This window comes from Argiope bruennichi, chromosome X1 (genome assembly GCF_947563725.1).
Source record: "Argiope bruennichi chromosome X1, qqArgBrue1.1, whole genome shotgun sequence".
Classification (NCBI taxonomy): domain Eukaryota; kingdom Metazoa; phylum Arthropoda; class Arachnida; order Araneae; family Araneidae; genus Argiope; species Argiope bruennichi.
The window spans coordinates 29,361,133-29,378,480 of NC_079162.1; the positions used below are offsets into that span (position 1 = coordinate 29,361,133).

General features: G+C 27.9%; 1 protein-coding gene across 9 annotated transcripts in view; it reads right to left on the bottom strand.

Annotated features, from left to right (window-relative positions):
• LOC129958101 (histone-lysine N-methyltransferase NSD2-like) overlaps positions 1 to 17,348 on the bottom strand; it is a 175,610-nt gene that overhangs the window by 10,129 nt on the left and 148,133 nt on the right. Inside the window, exon 28 of one of the 9 annotated variants that reach the window (XR_008783143.1) lies at positions 13,140 to 14,406. The exons of 7 other annotated variants lie outside the window; for them this stretch is intronic. The gene's annotated coding sequence lies outside the window, so the exon portion shown is untranslated. The remainder of the gene's footprint in view (positions 1 to 13,139; positions 14,407 to 17,348) is intronic. One more of the 9 variants, XR_008783144.1, reaches the window with a different exon arrangement.

Here is a 17,348-nt window from a genome sequence, read left to right on the forward strand (position 1 = left end):
AATTAATTTCTGAATTATATTTCAAAGTTTCAATTTGTTTTAGAAGAGAAATTCAGATTTGTTAAATATATATGCGAAATAAAAAAGGTTATTTAGAATCTTTAAAAGCATTCTTTATTAGTATTTAATCATAGAAAATATGCTAAAGATTAAAAAGAGCCATCTCTTACTTTTAAAAGATATCATTTCTAAAAGGATGAGAAACAGTAAGTTTTGAGCTTCAAAATAAAAATAGAATTTTTAGGACTCACAAGAAAATAATTCCAAATTGATCTTTAACATATTTCAAACCAGAGATTATTCAAAAACAAAAATTATACTTAAATTTATTAGAAAGAAGAAAAGAATATAAAAGAACTGACTGGTAAATAAATAAAAAATATGCATCCACATTTTGTGCATCTCTAACCTATGTAGTAATCTTTTGAAAACAAATAACATTTGTTAATATTTTTGAGAAATGCAAGTGATTTTCATTATCCAAGGAAATAATTTCATATAATTTTCATTTTTACAATCAATTATTATACCATTGTCAGCACCTCTATCAGAAATCTGAAGTTTAAAGTATTTAGTTGAGAAATTTAATGAACATTAAAGAATGAGTGCCTCTTATGGTTTACTCCTCAGAGAGAAAAATTAATCGATAATATTATATATAAAATTTCTAGAAATCTTTTTTCAAGAATTCTAGAAAAAATTTCTAGAATTCGAAGAAACTATTTGGATTCTATGTTTCTCATATCTCATAATCAGCAGTTATAAAAAATATGAATAATATTTTTATAACTGCTGACATAGTTAAAATATCAGGACAAACTAAAATTATATATTCCAATCACAAAAAATTACTAATTTAATGAAAATGATAAATCAAGACTAACTGTAAAAGAACGTCTACCTGATTACTATAATAAAACTTTACAAGTACAATAATAATCGCTTCTAATCGAACTAAATGTAAAAACCTCTTTAATGCCAGAAAAAATAAAGATCCCCTTAAATATCTAAGATGTAGAATATATGCTGGCTGTAAATAAAGCTCAACAAGTCAGATAAATTTAAGAGAAATCGGTTCTCCATGCTATGTTTTGAAAAATTATATCAATAAGACCACATTATATGCTTCACACCTTCTCGTGAGAGATCAGTGCTTACAATAGGTTTTCAGTTGACAACAAAGAAGGATTGCTTTGAAGTATAAGAAAAATTAAGATTTCTCAAACGATTTTTTTTTTTTTTTGAGAAGTACAACAAATATTTGGTATCATGCTACGTGAAAAAAGAAGCTATGCCGACGTCTTAGCTTAGGGGTAGGCGCGTCTTCTCCGTGATCTAAATGTCCAGGGTTCGGGCATGATTATTCTTTAACCTGTGTTCTATCTGTGAGATGTATAAAAAAGACACCCTGTAAAAAAAGGGGCTGTGCAAGCGAGTGTCATCTCCATATGAGCTAGAAATCAGACTTCTGCCCTCTGGTGCTCAGGGATCTTTACCCTCAGAAGCTACTTTACAAACTCGGCTTAAAATCGCTGGCTTTGCCAGTAGGCTTGTTTATGGCAAGTGCCTAAAGTAACAACACAAGGACATATTTAAATATCTCTCAATCAACATTTGACAATTTCACCTTCACGATAATATATATATATATATATATATATATATATATATATATATATATATATATATATATATATATATATATATATATATATATAAGAATATTTTTTTAAAAATGAAGAAAAATACTATTCATATTCTGTCCATTCAATTGTCATAATAAAGCATTAACCAGTAAATTAATCGGAATATACCATTTCGTAAATTTATTTTTATTTAAATCTCACAAGTACTTCCAAGATGCTTGAATGAGCCAATGAAATTTTGTCATTAATAGATATTTAATTCCAGCTTTCAATACCTAAAATTCCATTGTTCGATGCACTAGTTTCTCATAATTATATGCAAATGTATTGATTCAGTTAACATTATTCAATGAGATTATTTCGTATTAATAGAAATAGGACGTGAAGCTTTCAGAGGAATCAATTATCCTCTTTGAATCTTAAGTATATCAATATCATTGAAGTAAACAAAAAAACTTGGTATTTCCAATCCATACTCGGTTTTAGAGACAAAGTTTCTATCATGCCATTTAATTTCAGTCGATCCACGATTCCTGAAAACCTTCTTTCATTTTCTAAATCAGGGTATTGAAACATTTTTATAATGTCTAAAAAAATCAAAGAAATTTCTTTGAGTGTATGGAAGAGAGCTTGACAGACGGTGGTGGCAAGTTTAACTAATTCATCATTAAAATTCCAAATATAAAGTGACTTATCAATTTAAATTTCTTCAAAAAGACAATAGAAGTGCAATCAATGTTAATAACGATTGTAAAAACAAACACTGGACCCAATAAAAACTATTGATTTATAAGTTGTTTACTTGAATTGCTACAATTCCCATATTGAGACCTGTCCATTTTTCATTTAATTTTTTCAAGCATTGAAGTTCAGCTTTTAAACAATTGAATAAGGAATATTTTTAAAGCGCCACATTTTATTCTGTAAACCACATTATAAAAACTTGCTGCATATTTCAGATATAATGACCTTATATAAAGTAATATATAGCATATAATTAAATACTGTGTTCTAAATTTACTATATTAGTGAAATTATTATTTAATATTAATTATATTAATAAATACTATACTATTACTAAATATACCAAATTACAAATATTATGTAATAATATACCCTACAATTAATAGTATAATTTATATTTTATAGCAAAATATTTAATAAGGGGTGGTACAAAACATATACCATAACCATTTGGACCATTTTTTGTCCAAATTTCTAATGTTATTATAAGTTAAAGATTTCTTTGGAAAGCAAAAATAATCTTTCTATCGAATATAACAAAAATGCTCAGTTTGTATGGTACTAGGGAATTATTTTTGTATAAAATTTTACACGACTAACAGAAAGAAATGGGCCCCTCACCGAGCCAACGTTTTGTTGAAGGCGATTCAGCCACTTTCGTGCATGCACAACCGGATATGAACTGGGATTTTATTAAAGGAATATATTATAGCTTTTGATGTGTGGTTTTTGAACCAAATATGTAGATTTGTATCAACTTTTAAACGAAATCTATTTACATGAAGTTTGTCCAAATACAAGAGCACAGGCTTACTGCAAAACGTAAAAAAGCTAGATGGATAAAATCTGGTACACAGGTTAACAGGAGATTTTTATGAAATTTGAATCAAGTCCGTCAAAGGATTGACAGTCTGTACTTTCGCACGCATGTAAACGAGAGAACTCAAAACCGCAATAAGTTCAATAAACGAAATTTGATATATGATCTTGTTATCAAAATTGAAGTTCTGAGCCAAATTTTGATTTTAATCGATCGATAAAATGACGGCTTCCTTTACTATATTCTCATACTCTGAAAATAAAAATTTGAGAAGCCATAGCGTTGATGGCTTGTGCCAAGGTCTATAATTTCATGTGAGTGAGGGCACACTTATTAAAAGCATGCGAGAAAAATTCGGGATGGTCACTCTCTCTCATTTTAAACTAATTTATATCATATGACTATTTGCAGCAAGTGTGCAAAATGAAAAACACATAATATTTTTAAATGTTAATATTATGTGCTACATGCTAGTTTAGTTTAATCATATTAGTACTCTACTTTGAAATTACACAAATGCTGTTTTGAGATGGACCTAGTAATTTTCAAACATGGTCTAGTGACGTGGAAAACATTGATCCCTTTCCAGATTCAACATGTACCAGGTCCGTATTAGCTTGTGGCCCATTCGTGTAATCAGGTCTCAAACAAAATTCGAAACCGAACCGAAAAGGAATAGGACATAGTTTTTAAAGCTCATTAAACATTTTTTTTTTAAATCTATAATTTCCACTGTGTTGTTTCTACAAACAGGAAAAATAAAGCTTTGCGTAGCCAACAATACCTCTAAAACAGAAGGCACACAATAATATGCAAGAAGAAAACAAATGGCTTTAATATCCAGTTCAATATCACTTGGAATATCCTAGAACTTCCATACAAAATCTAACAGCCTATAATCAAGAAATAAAAAGGAGCAAAACAAATTTATGCTTAAGAAAAATGTTCATAAAAATATCAATTCCAAAATAAATGTTTAATGACCACCACCAACGTTTAGATGATGAAATGAGATGAACAGGTGTTGGGAGACTGGAAACAGTGGAGTCTCATGAGCATTGTGCCTAACTTATGGAAAGCAACATAGAAATCAGATCTATGAACAGAAAACCTATGCAAATTCGCCCAAAAGTCATAGCAAACAATGACGATTGCTGATCAGGAAAGGACTTATTTTTCTTACGAATTTTTTATCGCTACAGGAAGCAGAAATGCAAGAATTAGTATTTACAGATGGTTATAGGAAAGAGATAAATTTTCAAATCTTATACTTGAATCCTGTTCAATCTTATTAATAGGAGAGTCCATTTAGCAAGATGTAGAGGATTTTGATTAAGTCCTAGACATTAAGTCCATCATCAACACGTTCATTCAACGACGAATTCAGATTCAGCATGATCACCGATTCTCAGTGTACGCCCATCTAGAGAAAACTATAGACTCACTATCTGCTATCCTCCAACAACCAAAAAGAGAAAATGCATATTATATAATACGACCCATGGAAACACATATCGAAATACAAAAACGAAAAAAAGGAGAAATGATGTAAAGAATATCTTAGAATACTTCTCGTCAGGACAGGAAATATCTCAATGCTTTTGAAATAAGTTTAATATGTTAACTAACTTAAAACATTGATTTGCAGGAAAGCAACTAAATATCACGAACTTACTTTGATAAAATATTTGTTCTTTTAGGTTTATATTAATACTAGTTTTTTTTATAAATATTCATTAACCATTTATTTACCAAATTATTTTACTACCAATTTTTCAGCTTTCTTTTAGCACCATTCGTTAAGCTTTGGTGCAGAATAAGACAAGTAGAAATGAAAAACTTATTATATTAATTTATAAAAATCACTTAATTTAATAAATGATTAAATATTTTTAATTTCTGCCTTTAACTGCATCTCTTGCTTGCTATCTAAGCTACACTCTTCTTGTTCTTTAGAAAATTGCCAGAAAAAATAATCATATTACGAAGATATCAGCCAGGTTTCAATGGCACTTTTAAATACTGACGGTAGAGGGTTTATCTCTTTATCTTATAATATGAAAAATATTTTCTAAAATATGAAACTGGGCATTTTACAGTGTTTCCACTTTTTCACTATTATATCATCAACAATCCCTTTTTAAATCGTATAACCAAGACTCTCCATTATCCGGATTTAAAAGAATGCAATTTATATTTACAATTCGAAAACGTAGACAAAGAAATATACAGTAGGCATTTACATATTTTTAGAGAGATTTCGATAAAGAATTTTAAGAAACCAAATCTTTTCGTGTAAAACTTTCTAGCAACAGCTTATTATTTGATACGAGAAATACAGTCAGCTACTTTTAAAATTATTTTTCTTTCAAAATATTGCATGTAAACAATCTGTGGATTGAGGCAAAGTTTCTGCGCTTTCCGAAAATAAATATTACTACTCCATGCTTCAAAAACGCTGCAAAATGCAAGGCATTAAAATTTTTAAGCAACATTATTAATCGGAAAGAGAAATACCGTTCATTGTTACTTGTACACAGAAAGTTCCAAACGAGTACTCGAAAAAGCTAGTACAATTTCAAATATTATATTTCTGAAAGTGAAACTGCTAGTAACAAAAGAGAAAATCCATCGACGCAGAACTCAATTGCATAGTACGTTTCTAGCAACAAAAAATAAAATAACAAACCATAGCTTAAAAAAGACTAAAAAATCATAATTCACCAGCTTTTGCCGAAGCATGAGGCTAAACGCAGAAAAGTTTGTAGAACTCGGAACGGAAACTATTTAACAGGAAATAAATTTAAATACACTGCAACCCTTGACGAAGAATGAGTCTAACTAAATGACAGCAACAAAGCCACGATGATGGACTCGGATCGATGTAGTTCAGAATAATGATGTATTTAGGACAATAGTAGAAGAGGAATGAAAATTAATATTCAGGGTGATCAAGAAGTAACAGGAGGTGCTCGGAGCCCTGTAACGTGTTATGTACTGGACGAAATATAACACAATTAGGCCACTATGCACATTAAAGTATGCGGTTTCGATTTATCAAGGGAAAAAAAAAAAAAAAATGGTTGCAAAAAACGTCGATAGGGAAATCCTGGCGCTGTAAGCGCATAATATGTGGAAAAAGAATACATAACTGTTAATGGAAACAGTAAATAATAATACACCAAATACCAATGAAAAACATTTATTATAACAACTTACAAATTTGACTTAAGGTGACCACCAACTTGATGTTCCAATAATTGCATGTGGTACACGCGATTTTCGACTGTGTCTCGCAGCATATCGGTATTTATTCGTCTGACATATAATATTATTTGATCTTTTAAAGTAGGAATATGTCCTTGATACACAACAATAAATTTATTTTTAATGGGACAAGAATTTTAGCTCCGTCAATTTCTCAAAATGGCGAACATGCGTAAAGAATATGCATTCAGATTTGTTTGCACAAAGTAATTCTTGCGACAAAAAACATATTCGAAATGTTTCAAAAAGCCTTTAAAGACAGCTGCTTGTTAAAAATAAGTGTGAGTGGAATAAACTATGTTAAGTAGCAACAGAATATTTTACAGATGAATCGTACTCTCAAAAATAATCCAATTCGTTTAATCATCAGCAAGTCCAGCAGCTAAGAGAATCGGCATAACGATCGTCGTTAAGAGACATTATTGAACAAACTCTTACATGGGAAACGTCGAAAATAATAAAAACTGTCGTCTAACTAATCGGCGTTTTGTATTACGATGATGCGTCTGTCTTTCTACAATGCCATTATGATTCATGAATTTTTGACAGAAAAAAAACAAAAACAAATAAGGCTCCACAAACTCCGTTGTTCAACTGATACGGCATCGTGTGACTTGACTTATTTTCACGGTTGTAACTCCCTAATAGTGATCAACATTTGGGGTCCAATTCAAGAAACGTTATGAACTTTGAATGGCTTTTATAAAACCGATTTTGAACTATGCTTTGTTGATTGTCAAAAACATTGGCAAAAATGCATTGCAGTCGGCGGAGATTACTTCAAAAGAAACAAAATTTATTTTAACCAATAAATTGATACTTTTTGTTTGATGCCGTCATTTCGGGTACCTTTTGATTACAGAAGTATCTATAGAAATTGTATTTCATAATATTCAGATTGGGATAATCAATTTATCAGATAATTCTCATTTGAGAGCAAATATACAAATACTTAGATTGTGAAATTCTTGCAGAGCCCCCCCCCCTACTTTTCTGCGAATGAGAGTAAAATGTTAAGAAAATGATTCTAATGTAGAAGATGAATTAAATTTATTAAACATCAAATTTTAACTAAATTTCCGTTGAGTAAAAATGAAATGGTTTTTCACTTTTTCGATCATTTTCCGACCTTTTTTTTTGGGGGGGGGGGAAGATTTCTATATTTTTTTCTCTTTTATATATATATATAAGGGGTTGCAGAGAATTTTTTCAGCTGGAAAGAGTCTTCAAATAGACTTGTAGGAAATGAATTTTTTAATGCTTATAAAGAAAGTTTCAAAAGTATAATAATACACAAAACTGACACATTTTTAAGTAATTATAATTAAATTTAAACTGTTTCTCGTCAAATAAAATTGAAGTTTCTATGATTCACTTTACCAATTATAATTTATATTCTCTATACAGGAATTAATCTTAAGAACTTTAATGGTAGTGACATTTTAAAGTATATAAAAATTGTAATGGAAATTGAATAAATCTTAAATGAGCATTGAAGGAGGCAAGGAGATTCATATTATTAAAGAAATACTCTATGAGGATTATATATATGAAAAAATAATAAAAAGAGGCAAATGTTTAAAATTAGTCATATTAATAATACAAAATTTAGCACTGCAACGATAAAAGGCTACATATACTACAAATTTTCATTAATAATAATTAGGTAATTAAATAACAATGCTTTAATTTTAAGAATGTTTTGTTAAATCATGATTACTGTTTACTACACGGATTTCTACAAGAACAATAAGCTGAACTACAAAAAAAGGAGGAAAATTTAACAGGATTAGCAATCTGAATTTTAATTTCTTTATAATTATTCACTTCCGAAAATATAGTAAAAATATATATATTAAAGAGTGACAATATGCCCAAATTCAGAGGAACATATTACTCCTTCAAGAGCAAACATTAAATTTTGAAAAATCATTTAATTCAACCCTAAATACTACACAGAATGTAGTAAGCTCCAATTTAGCAAATTAATTTACTAAAACAGGACTTCTCTAAAACAAGTAAATTAATAAAAAAACTTTTACCCACACCAAATAATAAAAGACAGAAAGGCATTCGTATATAAATTCATTACAAACTAAAATAAATAGGTAAGAAAATGAAATTGCTGAATTACTAGACAAATCTGAAATGTTATAATTTTCAGTACAGGATAAATAATAAGCCATTGCTGCTCTCTCTCTCTCTCTCTCTCTCTCTCTCTCTCTATATATATATATATATAATAAAAACGCTATCCTCAGAATCTTGATTTTCAATGCCTGCCCTTCTAAATAATGTTTTTTTAAGCCTCTCCATCTAAATTTCTAAATAGAGGACATGCATTGAAACAACAACTAAACGAGAAACAATAGTCCTGTATTTTATTTTTCAGGAATCAAAAGCATAAAAATGAAAAAAATTATATAAAATGGTTAATATGAATTTCATAAAAAATTATACATATAAAATATAAAGAAAGAAAAATGCTAACAAAGATGAAATAAGCAGTTCAAAGAGTGGAGAAATAAGTTCGTTATTTTTTATATTGGCATTGAGTAACATAGATTTATAGCCAAAATATCTTTACTGCCCAAATAAGTTCTTGCTAAAAAAATATAATGTAAAATAAAAAACAGTTATTTATATTCATCTTCCTTCATATGCAATGGTGTCATTTCAAACTCACATAATATACTAAAGTACTTCCTTAATTTTGGAATTCGTTGAGTATTTTTTAATAGGAAAAAGAGTATGACATAAATGAATATACACATGGAACTTTTCTGAATATTATAACTAATCTAAACAAAGGCAGACAGTATCAGGAAGACTAAAAAATATACCATTGAATTCTATTAAATAAGCCTGAATATGGTCAACTAATAATCTAGTAATAATAGCAGCTACAATTGAATACAATTTCAGTTTAAACATCAGTAAATGAGCATCTTGCATAATATATTTAAAAGAAAGTAGTTTAATCAAAAGGAATCTTTTCTATAATTCTAACATGAAGAGAAATATATAACTGAATTTACCAGTGATGATGTGTCTAGAAGCTTTTTACATATGAATCAAATTGAATAATTATTGATGATAATACAACAAATAAATAATAACAACCATCACTGTCTAAAATTAATTTTCACTGTGCACAATAATGAATAAAAAAGATATCTTATTCTACTAACTTAAATCTTATCATAAGGAGGACAAATTAAAATTAAACATAATATCTATGAAGGAGATTGCGTTTTCCCCTATGTTTGAGAAATCGAGCACTATTCAAGTAGCATTAGAAAGACCATTTTACATACTAAGTGTAAGCACTTGACGCAATATTAAAATTGTTTAAAAGTTGTAGTCCAAAATGATGCAACAACGGTACTTTCGTCTTAGTATAATTCAGATTCGCTAAATAAACTACAACCATAATAGAATATTGATTTCGCTATTGACTTGTAACATGGCAGATTTTGAGTTTGAATTTGGAAGAAAAATGTAATATAGCAGTTATTTCTCGTTATATTTTCTTCAATATTTCAATCTTTTGTTTATGGCATTCCATTGATTCTTTCTTTTTAAACATCATTAATTTTTCCATGTCATTTTAACATTTTGGGAAAAGACATCGATTTAAAAAAAAAAAAAAAACTCAATGTGAAATCCGATAAAATTTTATCTTGAAAAATTTTCTATATAATATTTTTTGTGAAAATTAATTTTATAATTATATGATTCTTTAATATTTAATAGTATTTCGGCCAGTTTTAAATATCTGGATTGTCAAAATCAAAAGACCACTTGATTTCAGGGGGCAGACAAGAAATACACTTTTAAAATCTACACTCAATTCAACAGAAAGGGAAAAAGGAAGAATTTCCATATAGTTTATCTGGACTTTAGAGACTACTCATGAAAGATATTAAGCTATACAATTTACAAAAATCAACAACCATTTATCACATAAAAAATTAACAGGCCACAACTAACTTAAACAGATCAAATAAATATGTATAGTTAGCTATCTTTGAAATAACAATAGTAGTTTTTGCTCTCACATCCAGTAACTAAATATTTAGCAAGACTATATCCTTAAAAAATTTTTCTATAATCACATTTTAAAATAAGAAATGGATCATTGCAACCTCAATACTAATTATAAATAATAATTAAAAAAACCCTCATTCATTTTTTTTTATATATTATGCTGTGATTTCTCCATTTTGAAAGTTCTGAGGTAAATGCAAAATTAAATAATCCTGTCATGCTACCTGAATGTGAAAATTTACTATTTTTTAAGAACTTGGACTAAAGTGGAAGATAAAAATGAAGTATGCTTCAGGCTCCAATTGGTCATGACTCCCAAATAAGAGCAAACTCATTTCATGTACACATTTTTGAGCTTTCCTTGATTAATCACGCTATTTGATTACGATTCAACATGTTAAAAAAAAATTGGGGTGGAAAGACTCAAAATCCTATTACTATTACTTCAATTACAAGTTAATATATACAAAAATTGGAAAAAGTATTTCTCTAAATATTGCACCTGGATGTACACTCCCAGTTGCAAAGTTTTACATCAGCACTTCGACTTTCATGAAGTTGATAATAAATTATTTTACATATCCCAAAGTGAATAAGTATCAGTAATGTATTTCTCTTGCATTCATTTACACACATTTAAAATTTCTGAATTTTGCCTACAAAATCTGAACAAATATATTTCTAAATTTAGATGGGAAACATTTATTTTTAAAATTCAAGTTTATTAAAAACTGCAAAATTATTAATTAAAAAACTATTAGAAGCAAATGTCTATGATAGTACGTACAACATTCAATCATCAGACTTGAAAGAAATTTGAAAATCATGCCTATCGTTGTTCACTGATTATTTGATAGCAACAATTTTCAGTTAATAAATAAGGGTAGAGAAACTTGAGCATTTAAGGCATCTCAGAGAAAAAATGCAATTCCTAACAAGAAAAGAAATCTCTTTATTTGCAATTGTGTTTGTGGTATTAAGCTTTCTGAAAACATCATACTTTTCAGTAATGACGCACAATTTGAAATGCTGATGATTTATGCTGTATATAATTGTAATGTATCTGTACATGTTTGTTAGAAGAAAATAACTTTGTACAAGTGTTAAAAAAAAGTGTTGTTCTTTTTGTAAATATTTCAATTAATACCTTATTTGACCATTTTTTTTAATATAATTCGAGCCGATATGTGTATATTTAATATCTTTTTCTATCCTTTTTAATAATCCATTGTAATAAACGTTATTGTCCCTAAAATGTGCATTGAAGGTTTCAACCATCTGTTTGACATATGAAATAGTGGACTAGGTCATAAATTTGCCTTTTAATGTTTAATGTAAATTTTAGAATGAGAAGCGTTGAACTTATAGTATGTAGATGAATATAGAAGGGACAATTTAACAATCAACACTGAATGATATAACAAAAATTTAAATTTTTATTATCAATCACCACATAAGCCAAAGTACACTTGTACAACTTCCTATCTTATTTAAAGAAACTTCGTAAATGGAAGTGTATATCTAGGTACAATATTTAAGGAAACAAACATTTGTTCTAGTTTTTTTTTTTTTTTTTTTTTGGCACACCTTGTGTATAATAAATGCATTTTACAACTAAGCTTTCATTTTTTTTTTTTGTTAAAAAAAAAGAGCTAATTCTGTAATATTTTGTGTGCGATTTTTCATCAGCCATCTTTTTGGATGTGAAAAGATTTTATACTATTCACCATTTCTTACACAAACCTTTTAATTTTTAATACTTTTTATATACTGTAATTAAAGAAATCTGCCTATATTTGAAAACTAATAGGAATTTTAATTTTTGTCCACTGCAAAAAAACTCAATTTGAAAGCACCAACTTGATGCAGCAAATTAAATGTTTTTAAGTTTTCCAATGTAGTTAAATTATTACTTTTTTTTTTTTTTTGGATACCCTTTCAAAATTTTTTAAATGTAATAAATACTTTTAAAATCCAATAAGACTTGTAGGAAGTTATTAAATTAGCAAGAAATCCAATTATTTTAGGGAGAATACTGTGCCTTTTTTTGCATTATTCAATTGCTATTAAAATTCGATTACTATAAACTAATATATATAATGTTAATCCTATATTTATTAAGTATGCATAACAGACTTTAACCAAAATGTTTTTGCTTTATTTTTATTTTAGACTTCTTGTACTTTCATGTTTAATTGATTTGATAAATATATTATTGTTCAAACAATAAGTATATTGCTTAGATTTTAAAAAAAATCTATATACGTTTCTTAATAGTTTTCATGAAAAGAACAAAGTGCAATATATATAATATTTAACAAAAATATATAAGAAAATTCTTATTAGGTATACAAAAACGTTTAGCAATAATTCACTTTTCTTGACAGAACACTGAAATTAACACTGAGCATAACTCGCATGTACAATGAAAATTTACAAATCTTTTTAAAATTCAATCTTATTTATGTAAACTTTAAGTTATATTTTTGCTTGATAAAGATTCCATCCTAAAAATATTTTGTGCTAAATAAGATGGTTTGTGTTTTGTCTTGATGATGATAATGTGGAAAAAAAGTGAAGCCAAATTTCTTGCAATAGGAGGAGTACCTTACCACTTACTGGAGCAGAGTTTCTTGCAATATTTCTCCAAGTGTCTCCTTCAAAGGACATCATTTTATTCTTCTGCAACTTAGATAATAAAAAAGTGTAAAAAAAAGATAAATTACATACCACAACTAAGTGACATCACTTGTTTCTTCAACAAAAGCTAGCAATTTCTTCTGCTTATATAAAAGCGTTTGACTAATTTTGAAGCAATGAAACTGATTTTTAACAGTTCCCAAGTTTTAAAAGAATAAAAATTATACATATTTATGGTCTTCCTTTGAAGATTTTTCTAACTAACAAAATGCTTAATTAGTAGAAAGGAAATTTATTTCAATACTGTCTTTGCTTTTTGTAACTTAAGTCAATATAGATTTAATTTTTAAAAGCTTAATATTAAGAAAAATTAGACATGGCTTTCCATGATCTATGAGAAAATTTAGAAGTATGCAAGCATTTCAAAATAGCTCTCAATCTTCTAATGAATTAGTAAAACTTGACTACAGAAATGCAAAACTTGATCTGGAAACATATTTTATTAATACAAAGAAAGCAAATGCTTCTTAGTCTACCACATCTAATCAAAATAATGTCTTATAATTAAAAAGTTATTTTTGAGAACTGAACATTTGAATGGTCCAGTATTTGAAATGCTCCAGCAAATAAGAGAAAACAGTTCAGAAATTGTATCCTTTACTAATGCATAAAAAATAAACACTCATTTATACAATTTTATATTTGTTTTAATAGTATAAAGTTTTCAAAATACAGTTTTCATATACATTTGCTAAATTACCTGAAATAAAATTACTTGACAAAATACATGAACAAATATCATTAAAAAATGAACTTCTAATTATCTGATTCTGTTAACATTCTCAAATATAAAGCCAGAGATCAAAGATTTTAGCTTGCAAAGAATTTTAAAACTGAAATTTTTTGCATCAAAAATCAATGCAGGTAAATAATATTTTTAGATTGCATCCTAAAATTACTATAATGAAACTCCAAAGGGAGGGGTTCAAACATTGTTTTCTCCTATTTACAGTAGCATACCGACTCAAATGTACACAATGAAAGAAGATGATGAATATAAATAACATCTTTTTAAACTTATGTATTACAACATTTAACAAATCTTTGCAGATTATTTCTGTTTGCTCCTTCTCAAATTCCGTTTTTGAATGGCAGGTTGGAGAATCCTTTTTAACTTTGTGCCACTCTCATTAGTGTATGTTTGGGTCGTACAGGATAAAGGTTGCTCTTTGCCTGAATCTAAAGGAAATAGTTTTTACCTATTAGTTATGTAATACCAAGGAGTTCCATAGCAATATATGAAAGAAAGAAAAATGGATTTTCAGCACATTTTTGTATTTATTGAGTATTTATAATTCATTTCTTTACAAATCACTTAAATAATTAACGTTATTGAAAGCAAAACTATTGGATTAGATGCCTTTAGCATCAAATTTGATCTAATGCACAGAAAGAGGCAGAGACTATGAACAATTATTTTGTTATTGTTCATTGAATACTTAACCAAAAAGTCCTGCTTGGAAAAAATAAGGTTGTTTAAGAGCTTTCAAGACAAAGTAATTTAAGGATTCGACTACATATCGAAATATATATATTAACTACACATTTTATGTGGCTATGGATAAATGCTGATCTGGTAAAATTAAACCGAGTGCAAACATTCATACTAAACCATTATTACAACTAGAGGTAAGGAGCATTTTGTATTTTCACATGGAAAGCATGATCTTCACAACAGAGTTGCATAATGCCGGCACTTATTTGAAACAATCAGTGGGTTACTTATATTTCAGTGAGGCAAGTAAATATTTTGAGTGGCTATTTTCGATTATCACTTCATGCCCGAGAAAGATTCGCGCTGCTAAAATTTCCAGCAAAAAACTTATTGTTGTTTACAATTAATATGGCATTTCACATCTTATCCAAATTCCTTTGAGCCCGAGTCAGTTTAAAGCATTCATACTAAACAAAATATATTTTCAGATGTTTCATAGCGTAATCAAATTAAGGAATTTTGAATAGCTTCAGCGAATTTTATTAAAAGAGATTGACAATTCATCTGTTATTTTTGCGTTAAAAATTTTGCGTACCATTTTTTTTTTACTGAATAATATCGGAGATCTATTTTTAATATGACATTAGTTTATTTTATGCAAGCTGTTTCATTAAAGTACAGCTACATTTAACGCAAAATATGCTTGAAACGAATTTTAATTAAAATAGATTAATAGAAATCATTTCCAAGATTTTGTTGTAACACAGCCATTACTTTTAAAATTTAAAGAATGATTTTCTTTTGAATTTAATAGGCAATTCCATTGTCATGCAATCATAATCTTCATTTTTTGTAATTTAAGCAATTTAACTTTTAAATTTATAACCACTTATAAATTGTACTGATTCATCATATTTCTTATGTAAATGAATAGGAATTGCAACTTCCATTAGTGCAATGCAGTTTTAGTCAGAATTTTTTTTTTTCAGGTTCATAAATTTATTATTCAGATGCCGATAAAAAAAAAATTCAATTCTTAGAATTCTTTATAGGGGAAACATCATTAATCAATTTTTTTCATTTATGCTGATGATATTTGTGAATATTAAAAACATTAAAATAAAAGGCTTAACAATTATCTTACTTATAAGATTTTAAAGGGGTTATTAAAACGTAAATTGCACACAAACCACTAAAAATAAGAAGGCATTCAAAAAATTAAATTTATTTAGAGGTATCTAAATTTTTATAATACAAATTATATTTGTCTTTTACTTAGTCTTACTGAGAATATTAAGCATTTTTAATCAAATTATTTCATATTTCTGACAGTTTCCTCATCAGAGTGAAAATTTTAAAAAATAATAATTATAAAATTCAATGAAGTTTAAAATGAAATGAATAAAATGAATGAAAAAAATAATGGAAACTAATATTTCTTAAAATCGAAGATTAATATACATTAATAATAGACCACTTCATAGTATTATTTAAAAATCAGATCAATTAAGTAAATCACTTCCCAAATCAGAATGACAGATCAATATTTTTAATCTAATTTAACATTTCACTGCTCATATTTTGGAAAGGAATAGATTTCAAGAGATGAGTACTGAAATTTAGGGGGCGGTGGAGACAATTTTGTAATGAGTATAAATTTCAATATACCGAAATCGTTTCAAAATGTTTTCACTTTGTATAATTCCTTTTCAGTTTTTTTACATTTAATGGTGCCAGAGTATTGGCTAAAGGCACTGTTTGTATTGTGTTCTTTTTATAGCTTGCATGGCTAAAATAAGTTTCTACATAGAGTCCACTCTAAATATAGCTCAATAGTTAATTTTTAAACCTTTAGAGATAGGCATATAGTTCCAAGTGCAAAAGTGTTTTAAATGATGTAAATAATTGTATTTTATGTTGTTTCCATTAATAGATACACTTCTGAAAAAAGTACAAAACCTAAATTTTACATAATCTGATCAAAATCAGCCAAATAGTCTGGGCAAGCTATCATTAAAAAACTCTACTATTCTTCAATCCAAGTGGCTGAGTTATGAAGGTTTGAATTTCATTATTTTAGAACAAATAACAGCTACCTCAAAAAAGATTAAAATAATGATTTTCAAAATGAATTAACAAAATCGAATTTGGCGATAGAATTTTTTTATATATATAAATTGTTAGTGTGTCAAGAATATTTTACTCAATGAGAATAACACTACTGGAAATAGTACAAAAATTTAATTTTTTTTCTCCAGAAGTATACCAAACAACTGAAACAAAACAAAAATATAATTCCCTTTCCATTTAACCCTTTGACGATACATTTATTTGAAACGCCTTGTGTGTGAAGCTCATTTAATTTTTTGAATATGTGAAGGCAAGAATTCGTTTATTTCTTATTATTCAGAATATATACTGCTGTATGATACTGAGATAACTTAAGCTAATTAAAATTACAAAAATAAATTGAAACAAAATACGGAACGTTCTGAACGTCATATGTACCCAAAGAGTTAATACGATCGGTCAAAACTATACAGCCTTCGTTGGCAGTTTAGATAAACAAGAAACAAAACCTTAAACTAGAGGAGAGGGAAGGGGGTGGACCTGTCGTAGTTGATAATGACACTTGTGACATGGAAATTACTAGAAAATCTGCACGACAGAATTGAAACTGATTTGC